This window comes from Myotis lucifugus, unplaced genomic scaffold (assembly GCF_000147115.1).
Source record: "Myotis lucifugus unplaced genomic scaffold, Myoluc2.0 scaffold_0, whole genome shotgun sequence".
Taxonomy (NCBI): Eukaryota; Metazoa; Chordata; class Mammalia; order Chiroptera; family Vespertilionidae; genus Myotis; species Myotis lucifugus.
In genome coordinates this window covers 14,494,163-14,513,171 of record NW_005871048.1, presented here as the reverse complement: position 1 = coordinate 14,513,171, position 19,009 = coordinate 14,494,163, and the positions used below count along the sequence as shown (strand labels likewise).

At 37.4% G+C, this 19,009-nt stretch overlaps 1 protein-coding gene across 1 annotated transcript in view; it reads left to right on the top strand.

Annotated features, from left to right (window-relative positions):
* Window positions 1-19,009, top strand: part of CAMK4 (calcium/calmodulin dependent protein kinase IV) — a 69,360-nt gene that overhangs the window by 15,501 nt on the left and 34,850 nt on the right. The window contains exon 4 of the mRNA XM_023750177.1: window positions 7,956-8,028. The gene's annotated coding sequence lies outside the window, so the exon portion shown is untranslated. The remainder of the gene's footprint in view (window positions 1-7,955; window positions 8,029-19,009) is intronic.

Genomic DNA, 19,009 nt, shown 5'->3' with positions numbered 1-19,009 from the left:
AGTAAGATTTATGACAATATTTTGTAAGAAAACATTAGATAGAAAGTTAGATGTGTTATAATTGTATTCTTTATTATGATCCAAAAGCTCTTAAAAATCAATACTCTTCAAATGACTATTTTGAGGCCTACTTTCTATGTTAGGCTCTGTAAAGAGTTCCAAGTTGCAGAGTGCAACATGTTCTTCAATAATAACCAATTTTAGTTGTCTGTTCATATGTTCATCACTCAAGACAGAGGTTTGAGGATGGCTGGGAGTGTGCCTAGAAAACTGGTAGAGCATAATAATATAGACAAACTGTTTGTCTAAGAGACACAAGCTTCAAGTCTCCATGGCTTTCCCACCTTCCTCGTCTTCTCAGGAGAATTCCCTGTTTACCCTGATTATCTCTTGGGACCCCTTTGCTATGTTCATTGGCATAATAAAAACATAATGAAATTGGAAGAAGTCAAAGGACTGAGTAGGTATATATTAGAAATGGTTAGAAGTTATGCACAGATGTAAAGGTCCTGTTGATTTATAAAATTGGTTAAGAAGATGTGGACTGTAGACAGAAGACAGAAAAGAGATTGAGGGAACTGCTGATGTATCCAGGTGCCTAAAGCACAGCAAATTCTCAATAAATATTTGCTAAATGAATGAATGAACGAATGAACAACCATTAAGATTAGTGGACTCTGAGAAGGAAGATACTTAAAGGGGATAGGTTTAGCCTTAGATGGTTTGGCTCAGTGGATAGAGCATCAGCCTGCGGACTGGAAGATCCCAGGTTCGATTCTAGCCAGGGCACATGCCCGGGTTTTGGTTTTGATCCCCAGTAGGGGGCATGCAAGAGAAGCAGATCAATGATTCTCACCATTGATGTTTCTCTCGCTCTCTCTCCCTCTCCCTTCCTTTCTGAAATCAATAAAGAAATATTTTTTAAAAATAATTTAAAAATAAAGGGGATAAGTTTAGATTGTGTTGGGTGAGGAAGTACTCAAGAGCTTCTAAAAGTAATTATATTGGTTTTCAAAGGTTCTGTTTTAAATGTTATCCAGTGAAGGTTTGGATCATCAAGTAGGAAGGAGCATAATGGCACAGCTTGATTGGAGCTACATGTATATCTTCAACAGATACATAATTTGTTCATTACATATGTTGAAGTTTCCTTAAAATAAGTGCTATGAATGAGCAGACTTTGAGAGTTGTAACATTTTCAGTATATTCATTCATCACCAATAAATGAATCAACTGAGGGAAGTAGGCATCAGTTTTTAAATATATACTTCTTGTGGCAGTTGGCTAGTAGCTATACTTAAGGGACCAATAACTAACTAACCTGATTTGCTTAACTTCTCCGAACCTCAGAACAAATTTGATGCAGTTCTCTGATGCTGAGACACTCTGTTCCACTCGGTCTCGGATCTGACACAGTCTGATCACTCTGATTATATCAGGAAAGTCCTGTTCTAAAACCACCATGTTCCCACGCTTAGTCAAGACTCATCTGGACTAGCTTATTTGAATGTTGCCAAAATTTGCCAATAGTGGCTCCTTTTTTAATACCTCTTTAGCCGACTCTTTCATGAACATATTCCTTCTTTAGGTACATTTAGAGTCTATGTATGGTTAAATCCTGCTGGTTTTGTAGCCATGAGGTCTCTTGAAGGAGAACTCAGAGAGAAATCTCATGTTCTTTAATTGTAAATAATTGCAGGACAGGGATGTCACACTGAAGCTATTGTCTACCAACAGCACATATTATTTACCTACCTACCTTTCTTTGTACAAGTTATTTTGGAGTCATGAGTCTCTTTCCTTCCTTATTTCCCAACCTTTTTTTCATGAAATAATTCTGGTTCTCTCATCTTGTAGTCTAGTTGATTTTGATGGGATAGAGTTAATTCAGCTTTAAACAAAAATGAAAAAAAAACTGAATGCTGGTGATAAATTTCATTTACAGAGAAAATTGATGAAATATTCAGAATTAACAGAATACATCTAAAGAATGGCAGACAGCCAGTAAAGCACTCAACTACTCTATAAACTCTCAGTGGTCTTAGACAGTAGACTGTCTTTCCCCGTTAATATTGTTGTCTACATGTCTGTTGCCATATCTGAGATGAACTTGGTTTCTCCATTATATTACTTAATTCTGCAGTTATCTTTAAAATTGTATCAAGCTGAAAACATATCATTTATTATTATCTATGCATTGTTTTCTTTCTTGAGAGTTAAAAATCATAATATACTTTCTTTTTCCTTACTCAAGTCAAAAACGAAATTTATTTAATTGTGATGATAAAAATTCATCCCTGGTCTAATGATGGCCTTAATTGTATCTAATGAATGCACTAATGGAGCAATTGATGAAAAGATAATCATGTTAGTACATTATGGGCAAAATGGTTGTATTTTATTAGCAATAAAAGATCTATTTTATGGTGCTTCTAAAAAACTAAACTTAGTAAAAATCCAAGTGAAATTTTCCATTTCGTGTAGAATATAAGCAGTAAATTGCATAGGAAGATTGATTAACATTTTTGGAATAAAATCAGTGATTTCGTGTGTACGTCCAAGAAAATCTGGCCCCCAAAAAGACTTCTACAAAATTATGGTATAATGTGAAAAAGAAAGCTGCAGAGGTTTTGGTCTTCCATCCTGCTTGGGCTAGTCACGACTCTTAGAAATTTATTGAACATTATAAATAAATAAATTAACTAATTAATAAAATAAAAGAATAAATAAATGAGAAGGGACTAACAATATATACAGATAAGAACTGGCACAGAAAAGACATATAATACGATGCTTTGTATTTGCTAGAGGTTGGCCACGGATTTGGCTATAAGGATTCACATGATAAATGCTGTGATTGGGAAATAAACAGTACACGGAATACTAAATATGGGAATCTTCTAAATCAGAAATGGCTTCAGGGAGGAATAGAGTCTTTGAGCTGAATCCTAAGTGAGAAATCATAAATCAGCAGGCAAAGGGAAGAGGGAAGGACAAAGTGATGTCCCAAAGCAGGTTGCGCTAGTGGGGGATAGATAGAGAACCTTAGTCTCCATTTTAGAAGCTGTTTGAGACAGGAAGCAAGAAGCTGCTGGATATTTGTCAAATGAGGGATTTAATAAACAGTGGACTCTTGGGCAATTTATATAACGTCTTTGGGTCAGGCTTTTATTGTATAGTAGGAGAGAATTGAACTAGAAATCCCTGGTCTCTGTTCCCAGGTCTACAATTGGATCTGGCCTTCCCTTTCTCCTGCACTGTCAGCTCCTGGCCAGCACCCACATTGACCCACAGTCTCCTCACTCTCTCCCTACCTTTCAAATTTAACAGGTGGTAATAATACCTTTGAAATTATTTTTTAAATATATGAATTTAATACTCTTTGGGAAAGTTCTTAGAAAAAGCATCAATACAGACCAATGGGCCATCGATGAAATGAGGAAAAGCAGTGAATGAAGCTTATAAAGGAGTGGTGGATTTAATTGGAAACAGTGGAATTCATTTTAGTGTAATTTTTTTGGTATGTAACAGCATAATGATGTACTAGCAGTCTTTAAGACTTGGTTCCTAAAACTCATATTATTTGGGGATTTTACCATTTGTCATTCAATCTTTTAGTACACATTTTCATAAGAGCGATGTCTTTCTCACATTAACCTACAGTCATCTAATCACAATAACATCGCCATTTGAAAAAAAGCCGCCATTGGTGGAGAAGGCAGTAGGCTCCCAATGTACGTGCCAGGAAGTCTGAGGCCTCTGGATATGATCAGATTAGAGCTCTTCAGCTGCACTGCCTGTGCTAACTGCCCAGCTGGAGATGTGCTCAATTCAATTTGCAGCAATTAAGGTGACAGAACAAATGCACAGAAGTCGTATTTTAAAGCAGATCCATGGAGAGAAAGAGGCATTGCCTGTGTTTTCTCCTACAATTTTAAAATGATGAGAAGGAAAACATCCCAATTGTGGGGAAGAGTAGCATATGAACTAACACAGCAAACAGTGGAAAGAAAAGGCACAGCCTGGAGTAGAAGGCCTGTTGGGGCCACAGAGTCACAGCCTGGAGCCCAGGGAAACACACCTTATTGTGCTGCTTTCCCAGATCTCCAGATGTCGGCTAGACGAGTTAGCGACTCAGGGACCTGAAAACACTGGGATCCCAAGGCAGCCTTTTGGGTCAGATTTGTTATTAAAATCCTAGGAAAGATTTTGCTTTTATCACTGAGCCTTCTAACCCAGACCGCATGGAACTATGGGAAATTGTGTGGCATAGCAACAAACTACATGGCCCTGGGCCTTTGAAAATGATCTTAAGATGCTGGTGGCATTGTAACTGCCTTCTTGTTATTTTACAAAGCATGACTTAGTTTATTAAATATGAAGAGAAATACAGCAATACGTATGTTTAAATATAAAAACAAAAATAACCATAATTATCCTCCTATTTTTACAGCTCTAAAAACGCTATCATGATTGAACATTTTATTGCTTCTAAAAATTGAAGTCCTGGTATTTTCTATGTAAAGCTATAAACTCTTTACTGTATATGCATGTTCAATTCATGGGAAACTAAGAAAAATTTTTTTCAGCTAAATTTTAGGTAGGAATTTGTGTTGTTTCATGGAACAAAATTACTCTATTTTAATAAATTTGAATCATTTTGGTTTTGCTCAAAATACGATTCTAAAAAGGTTTATGTATTACAATGATATCTAGAAACTATGTGACTCTGACTTTCTTCCTAAGGCCAGTGTAACCCTTCCACCTATTGCATTTTGCCTTGGGAAGCATCTATATGATGGTTCTCCCCTGGATCCCTGGCCCGTGTACTTGCTTGTTCAGTGCTTTTGTTCCCTATGATAAGGAACATAGGCAAAGGAGTTGTCCAAATGTCCGCAGTCTGACATTTTTCTGGCATCATTTACTTGGTAATTGATACTGATTCCACGAACATTTATTGATTGCCTACTATGAGTAAGTCTTGGAGCTAGGCTCTCTGGGTGATCAAAGCAACAATCTAGTGAGAAACTAAGATGTTTGCCACCATACCTGTAGAAGGCACTGGCTCAACACATCTACTGTAGTCATGCTACCTAAATGGAAAGATAAAGATTGCAGAACTTCATTTTTCTTTGCTTGGTCACTAGAATCTTCACTTATCATCTTCGTTCTGAGTGATAAACCTGCATTTGCACCTTGAGAAGTTCATGCTATTGATTTTCCTAGTCAGTCATGGATGGCCTTGGTGGTAGCTCAACTTATAAAATATTTAAAATTGAGTATCTGAGTTCCAGGAACCTAACTCTGTGACACTCTGATGAACAATCAACTTGGGAACAAAGTTCCTTTTAGGAGAAGGAGCCTGGAAGAGAAACAATTGCATTCTGATGGTAGGGCCAAGCTATGGTGTGCAGAATTCACACTGAGGTGAGGCAGGGAAGGTGCCTGCATTTTGTGCTCCTGCCCCACATGTTACTCTAGAGACATTTCTGACAACAGAATTAATAAACCCTTCATCTGTACAAACCGTAATATAGCATGAATTGCATCTATGATAATGTTTTTGTTAATAACTTCTCCACTATGTGTGGTCTCATCTGAGGCTTGCAGGTGGAGTGCACAGAGGAGACACTAATTACATTCGTGTTGGGTGGTGGGTGTCCCACAAAATCCATATTTAGAGCAAAATGCAGTGGTTGATATAATGGTAGTCAAAGTTTTAAACTTTCTCTGATGCAACAGTCCTTTTCTCCTTCTCTTGTACTTAATTTTAAAATGTTCAGAAAGTATAGTTCAAGAAATTATTTCAATTACATTTTTAGTAGGTAGACTATGAACTCAAACATGAATTCAAGAAAAATGTGTATTCTTGGAAGGAAATATCAGATGAAAATTGATTTTCAAGAACCAATTAATAATAGTCCCCCAAATATTTTAATGTATTTTCACATTTTATTTGATCCTATTGCATAACAGTTATCTAAGAAACAAAAAAGGGAGAAAAATATTCCATCTTCTATCCTTTGAAAAGATGAATTTGTGTTTCTTGACAATATTCTAAATAATTGAATGGAGAAAATAAAATAATTGGATTTTCTGTATCAATATAATTTTTCTGAATCTTGACAGTTATGATCATTGGGATATCTTCTTTTATTTTTGTCATAATGTTGTGTTCTGCATTTCTCACCCTTAATCCCCTATTGTGAAAACATTTTATAGATTTTAAATTCAACTTTTAACACCAGCTATTTCGAGAACTTACAACTTCTTGCTAATTTCTTTTTCAAAAAGGAAGATACTTTCTGAAAAATAACTATACTATTTGAGGAATCAATGATCTAAAACAAATTTCAGTCCAAAATTATGAAAATTGGTTGTTTTGTCTCTTTTATGTTTTGAGTTGATTTTTTCACGTCTTTACTACAAACTTTTTATTAGCTAATAACATCTTATACAATGCCATCTCCAAAATGTGTTTTCTCTTGAAATTCTGGTAAGATAAAAAGTAATTTAAGAATAGACAGAGAAACTAGGACAGAAAAAAACAAAAACTCACAGACGACATAACAAAACCAGGTGACAAGGTATCCCCATGAAGCCTAACATACAAGTGAATGAGGAAAAAATGACAAGTCCAAGAGCCACTGGTGTTAGCATCTATGTAAGAGGAAGCAATGGTTAACTAGAGGTCATGTGACCTAAGAGTGGCAGAACTCTCAAATTTCTAAAATCTCCAAATTATTGGGAAGCAAGATGGGCCAATGCAAGGAAAGCAGTTGAAATCCATTTTGCCATCCGAATTTCTGAGAAGTGTAAAGCTGGATTCACATAAGGTCTGAAGTGACTAATGCATTCAAAGGCCCTGTGAACTCCTGAAATTAATACCTGACGCCCCGTAAGAAAAAGCCCAATATTTAGGAGAAACTGCTAGGGAGAAACTCCAATAATCAGAGTAGAAATGGTAGAGGCAAGGGAATGAAGTTCCAGATAGAGAAGATCTCAGAAAGTATTAGATCATACTTTTAATGCTTCATGAAAAAAACAAAACCAAACACAAAACACAGAAGGTCAAAAGCCATGAAGCTAGGAAAGATAGCGTGGCCCGTCTCTCTGTCAAAAGGGTGAAGGGGAAAAGGAGATACAAACCTCCAGTTGCAAAAAATAAAATAAGTCATGGGGATGTAATGTACAGTGTGGGGACAATAGTCGGTACCATCGTATTAACTTTGCACAGTGACAGATGGTTACTAGACTTGTGGTGATCACATTGTGAGGAATATAAAAGTCAAATCACTATGTTGTACACCTGAAACTAATAAAATATTGTTTGTTAACTACAATTTTAAAAAAGCAAACCAATTTGGCTTGAACATAAACAGCAACAGAGAGGTGTCTCATTTAATTCCAATATAAAATGATTAAAAGAGCACAGAAAATAAGCAGAAAAAGTTTCCTTTAGGCAGTGAAAGCATGCCAGGAGGATGTGCCCATGGTATGGCTAAAACTATAGCTCAATATTGCAAAATAAACTAAAATTAAGAAAATTATAGAAGAACCATGTAAATCAAAAGTTGAAAAACATTTATATGTGTATAAATACACAACCCAACGAAGAAAACCAAAGTAATGGAAGAAAATAAATTCAAAACATTCCTGAAAGTACAGAGATGGTTGATGTCATATTATTAACTTGGTATATGCTTATAATGATTCACAATACAAAGTTTAAAAATAAAAAAAAAATTGTCCTATTTATTTTTATAATGTTAATAGAAAATGAATGTCTTTTATTTTCTTAAATAAACTCAAAGATTTCTGAAGTGCCAGTTTATGGAAATCTTTTTTCTAGTGTTAGGGTAGCCTGTTGTAATTATTTGGATGCATCCTCTTTAACAGTAATATAACTAACTTCTTTTAGCATCCACTCAACTGAGCACATGTGTATTTTTTAGGATTGTGGAAAAGGGATATTACAGTGAACGAGATGCTGCAGATGCTGTTAAACAAATCCTGGAGGCCGTTGCTGTAAGTATGAAGTGACAGCTGTAGTGCAACTCCTGGTAATATCTTCCTTCCTTTTCTAGAATCTTATTGAAGAGGTATGTATCTGTGACAAGCCATAAAATTTACAGCAAAACCATGTGAAATATTTGTGAGAAAATATGTTCAATAAATTTATATTTTCTATTGATTACTCAAACTCTTAAAGATGCGGCCCATCATGTAATGCCATACGTTTGTTGAAATATTTTCTATTCTCTTATTATGAAATCACGTCAGACTTTGGTGCCTTTAGTTGTTATTTTCTTTCTCTCTCTTTTCAATTTATTTTTGTTTCTTGAGTTTGTTCCTTTATTGTTTTTGTTGTTTGTTAGGAGAGTAGAAGAAGGTTGAATGTGATAAATATAGACCTTGGAGCATAGAGATTATTGATTTTTCTTTCAAGACAAAGAATGAGTGAATTAGAAGGAAAAATACTGACAATTTTGTTGAAGTGAGAAATAGAAGTTAATATTTTAAAGTTGAATAAAGTTTTATAAGTTAATGATGGAAACATGCACACACATTTACAAAATATAGATTTTTGAAAAGCTTGTTTGGATTGAATTAATAAGGAAATATTTGAGATAAAACTAACTCCACTGGTAAGTAAAATTTCCAATATGTTAAATGGTGTCTAATACATATTAAGACACTTTGGTGACTCATTTATTGAATATAAAACAAGAACAAATTTTTCTCTGAACAAACAGGATGGGGCTCAAGGGGAGATATTGATCAGGATCAGTTAGAGACAGATCTATATAAAATATACCCCAAATTAAGATCTTTTCTGTTTTTCAGTCAGTTATCCAATTAAAATCATTATTCATTATCTTGAGAAATCAGCCACAGTGACTCAAGCACACCTTGTGAATTTCACCTACAACCAAAATGGGAAGGAGGGGGCAGGAAAGGCAGAGAGGAAGGACAGAAAGACCCTGGAATCTAAGTAACTTCTATACCAATGACAAAAGGCAAAAACAGCCTTCACTGTCTTTACATAGGGCTGCTAGAAAGAGGGGATCTCTGGTCTAACCAAATCCATTATTGTTATCAACACCAAGGTCAACCGGCTTTATAGCCCAGTCTTTCCAAATTATCGCTTCCTATAAAAGTGTTTTGGTCTTTTGCTCTGGTGGGAGATAAAAAGTTTGAATTGGGGGTGGATAAAAGCTGGAGAGGATGCCATAGAATTGTACTCTCTAAATATACAATAAAGCTCCTGATTATGTGAATATTGAATATTTTTCACCATACCCAAAAGAACCACTTCATTCCATTTTTTTTTTATCAATCATAGTATACTTACCACCCCTGGTTTCCTAAGCTTGCCAACTAAGGAATGATTTTTTAACTCTTCCATTACCTTAGCTCCTCACCTTCACCTTCCCAGCTTCGGATGAATTTTCCTTCAAATTGTCCATGAACCTAATCCTGCCTCATATCATGCTATGACTATTACTGGCATGCCTTTTCAAAAACAAACAAACAAACAAAATCACTTCTACTTCCTTCCAGTTCTTTAATTAAAGAAGTCTAGAATCCTCTTTTGCAATCATTGTTGTTACTTTGTCACTTCTGAATTCGATAATGGCAGTCTTACGCCTTTATTAAATACTAATTTTAAAACTTCATTTTTCATTACTATATACTATAGATTATCTGTTCAAGTAAACTTGCTGGCAGCGGTACACTATCACTTTGACAAGCTCTGGCCGGCAGCTGGTGTGGCAGTTAAGAGTAGTTTGGGAGCCAAACAGAGATGGTTGTTTCTAGATGCAAGCTTGGGCCCCTCACTAAACACCTCTGTGCTTGCTCAGTTCCTTCATGTAAAATAGGCATAGCATTCAACCTACCAGGGTTGTGGAATAGACTAATGAGGTAGATATGGAAGCCATAGCAATGTTCAAAAGAGAGGGAAAAGAAAATAGGCCACTTCATCAGTACATTCATCTAAAGATGTATTAGATGTTGTTATTCTGTATATACATACCTACTCTCCAACTAAGTACTAAAAAAAAATACACACACACACACAAAATAAGTGCTCAATAAATATTTACTGAACAAATAAATGAAAACAGTTCAAAATAGAAATAGGCATGATCCTATATTTTATCTCTCTAGAGCAGCGGTTCTCAACCTGTGGGTCGCGACCCCTTTGGCGGTCGAACGACCCTTTCACAGGGGTCGCCTAAGACCATCCTGTATATCAGATATTTACATTACGATTCATAACAGTAGCAACATTTCAGTTATGAAGTATCAACAAAAATAATTTTATGGTTGGGTCACAACATGAGGAACTGTATTTAAAGGGCCAGAAGGTTGAGAACCACTGCTCTAAAGGATGCCACATTTACTGAAACATCCTTACTTTCATTTTTCTACTCATCTCATATGAAACAAAGCTAAATAATTTGCTTCCATTCATCAGATTATTTTCTGCTCCTTTATGATCAATTAATTATCTTCCTGCCATTCTACACTCACCTTTTTCAATATGTTCTTTCTGGCTTCCTCCACCCATTCAGATCAGCTCTTGATTCTTCTGGCTTATCAGAATGGGCATGTTTCAATTTAGTTATACCTTGAGTAGCTGATTGGGAGAACATTCTTCTCATTCAATGAATGAGAAATGGATGCTTTGAGCATCAACATTTTCCACCTATTGGAGTTACCAATTAATAAATAAAAGGTCCCCCAACTGGGATGCCCCAGAGGGGTGTCCTACATAGAACAGAGGGACTAGAGTTCCTAGAAATCTATTCCAGGTCTGCAAAGATAGACTGTTATTTTTAAATTTAAAACAAAAATGTAATTTTACCTACTCACAAAACTGCACTAAGCTCCAGTTTAAGAAGTAGTTACCACATTCAAGTAAAACATTCATTGAAAGAAGTCTTATACAAAATCAAATTTTCTCTGATTGCTGCAACTAAGGGTTAAGTTAGAGAAAAACTTAAAGTCATTTCTCTAAGTGTTTCACAGGTAGAAAGCAAGCAATTTAAACTTGTGAGAAGTGGCTGACATTTATAAAATAGTTTATTGTCAACTACATAGCTATAGATAGCTATAAAAAATAGGACAGTTGGGAGCTCAGAGTAATCAGTGATATGTCTCACACTGCCTCTGGATCACACACTTATACGGCTGGTTTTTGAAAGCACAGAAGCTGAAAACTTAAAGATTGAAATATCCCTGGGAAATATGTTGCAGGCATAATTATATCCCTTAGGTAACAAGTCTTGCAGTCCTTTTCTTCCTTCCTACTTCATCCCAATTCTTACCCCAAATATTTCACAGTATTAATTGACTGTGTTCTTGCTTCTTTGGCTTTTTAGCTTTAAATAGCATTTTTGAAACTTTTTAAAGTAAATTTGGAAGATATTTCCCCCTAACTAATTCATTCAGTCTTTGAGGTAAGGTCCTTAATCCTTCTGGAGTGTTCTGTCTTCCTAAAATGAATTCCAGGTGGTCCCAAGTTAAAGTGTCTAGGCCAATGCAGGCATTCTGGAAGGGTCATTGTCTCCTCATGGGTCATAAAGCGCAATGCACACCCTTATTATAAAGATAACCAGGGAATATTCCATCTCCTCTGACATCTCTTACTGTTACCACACAGCCAGTCTTTTCCTTATCACCACTGATAGCCTACTGTTTCTCTATTTCCAAAAAAAATCACTGTCCCTCTTTTTCCCACCCCTACTGCCACCTTCCCTCTTTTTCTAGCTATATTTGTCTTGGGTGTGTTTTAACTTCAAAACCAGGACTTAAGAGCCTGGAGGAATTCGTACACAGAGAGTATACCCTGAATTTAATAAAATACAAGGAAATGGTTGAAAATGATTAAATATGTCTGCTCTGCCAGCACAGATATTTTTGGTTAGAATTGTTTTTAAAAATTGTAATGATGTGGGTGAAGAATTGCAAACAAAACCATCTAGTCCTTTAAAGTTAGGGAAACCCATATGGTATCTGAACAATGAAGAAAAATGGTAAATGAACAAGATTACGGGGATGCAGAAAAAGGATGAAATAGTACAGGCTGCTTTGGGTGAAAAATTTAAAAACCTGTAACCACCCCCTCAAAAAAAAAGAACAGACTTAACCTATTAGAGAATCAATTGATAAAGAATCGATGACTAGGTATTGAAGACCTGGAAAGGCGAAGGGGGACACTGAAATAAGGTATTGTGGGGCTTCAGGAGGCAGCCTCCCCTAGGGCTGGGGAAACAGGGAAGAAGCTGAGATGATTAAAACCTGTCAGACTAAGGGAAGTGCTCTATAGACGCGCTGCTTGTCTGGTGCTAGTATCTCATTCTGAGCTCAGAGGAATTGCCCACGAAGCTGCCACTCAAACCTTTGAAAATGGTGTCCTAGCCAGCCAATGCGAATGTCGCTGAGGAGGGACACTGGGATTGGTTCTATGAGCATTGGAATAACTAAAAACTGGCATCAACATCTGCTACAGAATGATGTGCTACTGCAGCATGAAAAATGGTTTCTAGAGTGCACAGGGAGAACAAGCAGAAAGACAGATTCAAGAAGCAAATAGGACGGAGCAAGCCTCTCCATGGTCTTCCAGCCTCCTGCTCTCATTCTGGTCCCCTCTCATGGCATTGCCAAACAGGGAGCCAACAGGAAGTGTGGCTTGTAATTCCAGTGCCAGCTTCACAAAGTACATTATAGAATGGTGAGTTTAAAGTTTAGAGACAGTAGTTTAATAAATGGTACAGGAAGTTATTTGAAAACAAAAATCTCAAAGTTTCTGTTTCTATTTATAGAGTTTTCTAACATGTTCACAATCTTTACTAATGTGCATGAAATGGTTCTAGAGGTCAATGAAATCAAAACAAGTATGGCAGCATTAAAATAAATTACTATCTATATTTAGTACTGAGCACTATGCTTGATAACATTTATGGATTTAATATAATATATATATATATACACACACACAAATATACATTATTGAACTTTACATTACTTGATACATTACTTGATACATTTAAGTCATCTTCCATTTGACCTCTCATTTCTTGCTGGCAGAACCAATCTACCTTTATTAAGATTCCCCAACCTTCCTTGCAGTTGGGCAAGGGCACATGACCTGGTCCTCACAGATGAGTTCTAATGGGCAGTCTGCTTATGAGTTGTGGGAAAAGTTTGCCCCCTTAATAAAAGGAGACCCAGGGGAGGAAAGACCATTTCCCTCTTTCACGGGCATTGTTGCATCTGCATTTGATGCCAGGAACTGCTTCGGTTGTATTCTAATTATGAAGAGAAACATAACTGTGTTAAATAAGGCAGAGAAAAAATAGACAAGATTGGAATTCTCCTCCTACTTTATATCTCACAGAAGATGATAAATTTCTTAATATTTCTGCCACTTTAAATTGTAAATCCTGTTACTTAAAGCAATAAGATACCGAACTTGTTCTTGAATGAACTTTTGAGTTTATGCTTATAATGATTCTGTGGTCAGAGCATTTGTGTAATTTTCTTTCCATCAAGCCATAACATGGAGGTCACACTCATAGATAAAAATATTCTGATACCACAAATTTCTAAACACTGAATTTTACCAACTAGCAAATGCATACCCACACACTGGAAAGTCAGGATTAAGTGTGATTTGAAGGCACAATGAGGTCGAAGGTTATTAGCAATAAGCTTGCTTCTGACACTTGTGCTTTGTTTTTGTGAATATTGTTCCTGCTTGGCTCCACTTATTGTCAATAAAAGGAGTCTGAGACTTCAATTAAGTAATAAGAGACTAGAATAGAAAATGTGGGGTTTTTGTTCTTTGTTTTAACTTTGTCAGTTACTATGGTATTTGCATTTCTTTCTGGGAGGATTCTGTCTCTTGTTACTCACATCTGAACATGGATCTCTGGAAGGCGGAGAGTAATGCAAAGCTCAAAGCATTGGAACATTATAAGGATACTTTAACCAATAAGAAGTAAAAGTGCTTATTTATTCTCATTAAGAGTTGAGAGATCACAGTTATCAGAGAAGAAATAACAAACAGTTCTGTTAATGTTGTAATATTTTGATATTCAAACAGAATAAAAACAGAATAAAGTAGACAAGTGGCTCAGTCCAAACAGATATTTTATCAGAAAAAAAAATATGGAACATGCTGAAAATTATAACTTAATTTTACAAAACTGGAGGTCTAAAAATAATTCTTAGGAAAGGGTATCTTTCTCATTAAGTGTTTCATTAAGTGTTTCTGTACGTCATTATTGGCAAGAGTAATGATATCAAAAGTTTATCAAATTCTATCACTACGATCAAGTGAAATTCTGTCTAAGTTGCATTCTCTTTTTTGATTCCCACAATAAATTCACAAAATCACAATAAATTCTTGAGCATATGTCTAAGAATTTTCCAATTACTATACAAAAAATATGTCAATCATTACATTCTAAGTGGCTTTTGTTGCTTTAGGGTTTTGTAACCCTCAGTTCAACCATTAACTGATTCTCTGGTATGCACCAGAATCTTGGATACAGAGATGAAGTAGTTCACCAAATTTTAGGGCAGATAGACATATATGAGCACATGGCTTTGGGATCACATATGTGAACCAATTAATACATTTTGCAGATTCAAAGGCATTAGAGAGGGTGAAGGATATTTAGTATGTCAGAAAAACCTTGCCAAAGAAAGTTATCTGAGTTGGGTTTTGAAATAAAAATTGTTTGATAGGCAGCCAATATGAAAGAAAAGGAATCCCAGGAATACTCCTTTTCTCCAACAAATTTTTAGGAAACATAATAGACTAAAGGTACAAAGGTACAGATATCGATAGTGAAGCACACCTGGCGAGAACTGGGGCTTGAGAGAGAGGCAGGGACTGTCCTGAGGGCTTACATGCCTAGTGAGAGAGGTTCACGTGATTCTGAAGAGGAGGAGACCCGGAGCGACTTTTGCTGCAGGACCTTTACCCTGATGGCCGCATGAAGTCCCAAAGCAGCGAGGCCAGTGGGGCAGCCCACAGGACTGGCAGACACGGAGACGTGCTCAGGGTCCTTTACGGTTGACCTCGTTAGGGCACCATTTACACCCACCAGCCTCGTGAAGTTAATACGTCTGACACCGCCATGTGTTGGGGGAGCGTGAAGAGCCACTTGAGCAACACCCTGGTGTTACCCTGGAAGATGAGGATGAGCACACGTGTTAACAAAGAAAATGGGCAGGCGTCCAGCGACCCAGCCAGAGAGCAGAGGCTGCCCGGTGTCCTGGCGATGACCCCAAGGCCAGACTGGGACAGAGGGTCCAGGAAGAAAGGGAAGGGACCTGGGAGCCATCATTCCCCATTCACTTCCCAGGACACATACACTGACCCAAGGGCTCCCCTGTTGACCCTGACCTTGGGAACTGCTACCCATCTGAGTAGCGGGTGGTCACCCTGAGGCCAGCACCCTAGACAGGGCCCCCTGCAGCCCCTGCCCTGAATAGGAGCTTACAAGGGGGAGGTAGGGCAGACACCCAGACCTCATTCAAAGTGAGAGGACTATTCTAAAGGTGAAGTCTATGGGGTAACAGGGTCCTGTATTCAGGGAGCCCCAGTTGGAGGGGTAAAGGAGGAGATAGAGGCATGTGCTGGGCTGTGAACTGGCAACCTCTAGCCAGGTCTCCCTTTTCAGACAGGCCAAAGACCAACCCCACCTATTCTCCCAGCTGCCCCCATTACCCAGCCTCCCTTGCAGCTAGATGCAGCCATGTGTCTAAGTTCTGGATCACAAAACATAAGTAGAAGTGCCCTGTGGGACCTCCAGGGATGCCTTTTATGCTCTGTTTGGAACACGGAGGTGATAGCTGAGCTCAAGCAGCCATTGTGGGGCCATGAGGATGCTGGTCAACCCTAGGGACCAGCGGAGAGCTGGAGGGACCTGGCTTCCACAGCTGTGGAGCCGACACCAGCCCCTGATGTCCACCAGCCCCTGAACATGGCTAGTGTGAAAGAGAAATAATCTTACTTGAAAAAAATAAAAGAGGATATGAAAATGTCCAATCAAAAGATGATAAGCATCTGAAGAGACATGGTTTGTGATTCTAGAAATGAAAAACGCTAATTAATTAAGCCCATAGGTCCCACTTGGAACTTCACTGCCAGTTTTTATGAATGCTACATGTGCAAAGACGTAGAGATTATGAAAAATAATCTAGAGCAGGGAACATGCAGATAGAGGATTTAGACAATTGATAAGAACTTCTCATCCAACTTTCTCACCTTTATTAACACTTAACAAGATATTCTCTTCTCCTCACTTCTCTGCCCACTTGCTCTCTGAAGTTTTAGTCCCTTCTCCTTCAGCCAGTCTCACAGTTCCTCTAATTACCTCTTTTTCTTCATTTCCTGCTTCTTTCTCCTACATTTTTCTTTCTATGCTCTCCTTTCCCTCTTCTCTATCTGAGAACTAATGGTGAATAAAATGACGACAACAAAAATGACAAACATCTTAAGAGACCAACCAGATCAGGATGAGTGTGTTCACTACATACACCACACACTGTAGGGCCTGGGGAGAGGCCCTACTAGCTAGGATTTAACAAGAAAAAGAGGCTAGAAAACTAACATCTAAATTATCTTTCTGAAAAGGAAATGCATATATATATATATATATATATATATATATAATGTTCTGAAAAGCTAAAATTCAGAAAAAGCTGAGCAAAGAATTTTACCACCCACAATGGGCTCTAGTTTTATACTGATGTGGTTTTTGTGTGACAGCCTCTACCTATCTGGCACAAGGGAAGGGCTCTCAGCTGGAAGGATTCCTTTGACGATGATCCTCTTTTAAGAAAGAACAATTGGCCCAGCCAGTGTGGCTCAGTGGTTGAGCATCAACCCATGAACCAGGAGATCACAGTCCGATACCCGGTCAGAGCATATGCTCAGGTTGTGGGCTCAATCCCCAGTGAAGGGTGTGTGGAAGGCAGCTGATTGATGATTCTCTCTCATTGATGTTTCTGCCTCTGTCTCCCTCTCCCTTCCTCTCTCTGAAATCAGTTATATAAAAAAGAACTATTGTGTGGAAATTATGAAAGTATTATGGTTAGAAGGTGAACAGTGATCCTTACTTTGTATGTGTGCTTCTCTCCAAAGATGATGGAGTGACTAAGGTTAGACTCTAGTTAACTACTTCCATGTTGTTCTTTCATTAATTATCTATTGGAGGATGGGGGTAGGACCAGGAAATGTATTTCCTTGCTTTCTGGTAATAGTTGTCTGCCCCAAAGCTGACGTATTTCCTATCGAGGGAATGAAATCCTATATTTTATTATTTGGAGCAACATGAACCTAGTACTTATGATGTCTTTGACCCATTAAAAAATGAATTTTTATTTTGGGAATGGCTAACTCAAAAATAGTGTTGAAAAAAAATTACCAATTTTCTCAGTAGTCAGGTAGAATTTTTTTTTTCTGGGTCAGAAAAAGAGCTTTCAGGCAGTATTCTAATAATATTCTGTTAACTTCACTCTTCAAACATAGAATTTTGATTTTATTATTATTAGATAATTCGGAAAAAAATTCTGCAAACATTTTACAAAATATTTTGCCTGCCTAATAAAAAATATATATTTTAATGGAGATGTCAAATTAATAAATAGCCACGGGCCTGGGCCATAGCCTGTATACATTGCACCCTTCTTAGAAACAGAAGGTTAACTCATTTTGCTTGCTCTAGTCACTGTTTTCAGTCTCGAGTGTATAGCTCCTGAATAAAGAATGCTCACAAAAGTCTACTGTACTCACTTTGACTAAGACAAAGAGTTTTATGTGCAGACAATGGAAATGCTAGTTTCATTTGGGCAGGGCAGTTCTTTGAAGCTACATAGCATCCATGGCTATCTTAACCTCTTCAGGCTACTATAACAGAATACCACAGACTGGGTGATTTAAACAATAAACATTTCTTCATCACAGTTCTAGAAGCTGAAAGTCCCAGATCAGTATGGTGAGGGCTCTGTTTCTGGTTTACAGACTGCTGCCTTCTTGCTATGTCCTCACATAAGAGAGACATCACCTCTGATCTCTTCTTCTTCTTCTTATAAGGACACTAATCCCTTAGAGTCTTACAAGGTGGAAACCCAGGTGTTCCACTGGACTCCTATTGGGGGCTCTGGAGAATCCAATTCATTACGCATTCAGGTTGTTGGACAAATTCATTTCCATGTGTTTGCATGACCACGGCCCCTGTTTCCTCACTGCTTGTCAGCAGGGGCTGCTCTCAGCTCCTGAAGGCTGTCTGCATTCCTTGGCACATGCCTTCCTCCATGTCGAAGTCCACTAAAGTGCTTCCAATTCCTGACTTCTTTTTCTGCTGCCAGCCCAAGAAAACTCTCTGCTTTTCAAGGGCACATGTTACTGGATTAAGCCTACCTGAATAATCTCCTTTTTGTCATTTAATATAGTCATTGGAATGTTACTTCATTGTCTCCATAGATACTATCCACTCTCAAAGGGGAAGGCATTTAATATGAAGGCAAATTTCATAGAGGGGTCATTCTTAGAGCTCTTCCTATTACATGCAGACCAACCTGCTCTCTATAATAAGGGTTTGATGCATTAGTTTCCCAACATAATGTATTTAATCTAATCAACCCCAAACACCTAGACACAGGATAAACTTGAATGTCATTTGTTTTCAGACCTTTCAGAGATTCATTCACTCACAAGTGTTTTAGTTTGTTTGCTTGTTTTTTTAATGTGTAGCAGTTATTTTGTGTGCTCATGCCTTTTTCCTGTTGTTTTACGCCCCCCCCCCTTGTTTTCCCTCCTTTTTTACACGTTAGGAAATCAATTCTGTTAATTTACAGCATTAACCAGAGTATTTTTAAATGTTTTCAAACCTATTTGCCATATGTTAGATATGAAGGTCACACACAAGTCCATGATCAAAAAGCAGGAATGACAGCTGTGGCCTCTTGGCACAAAAAATAT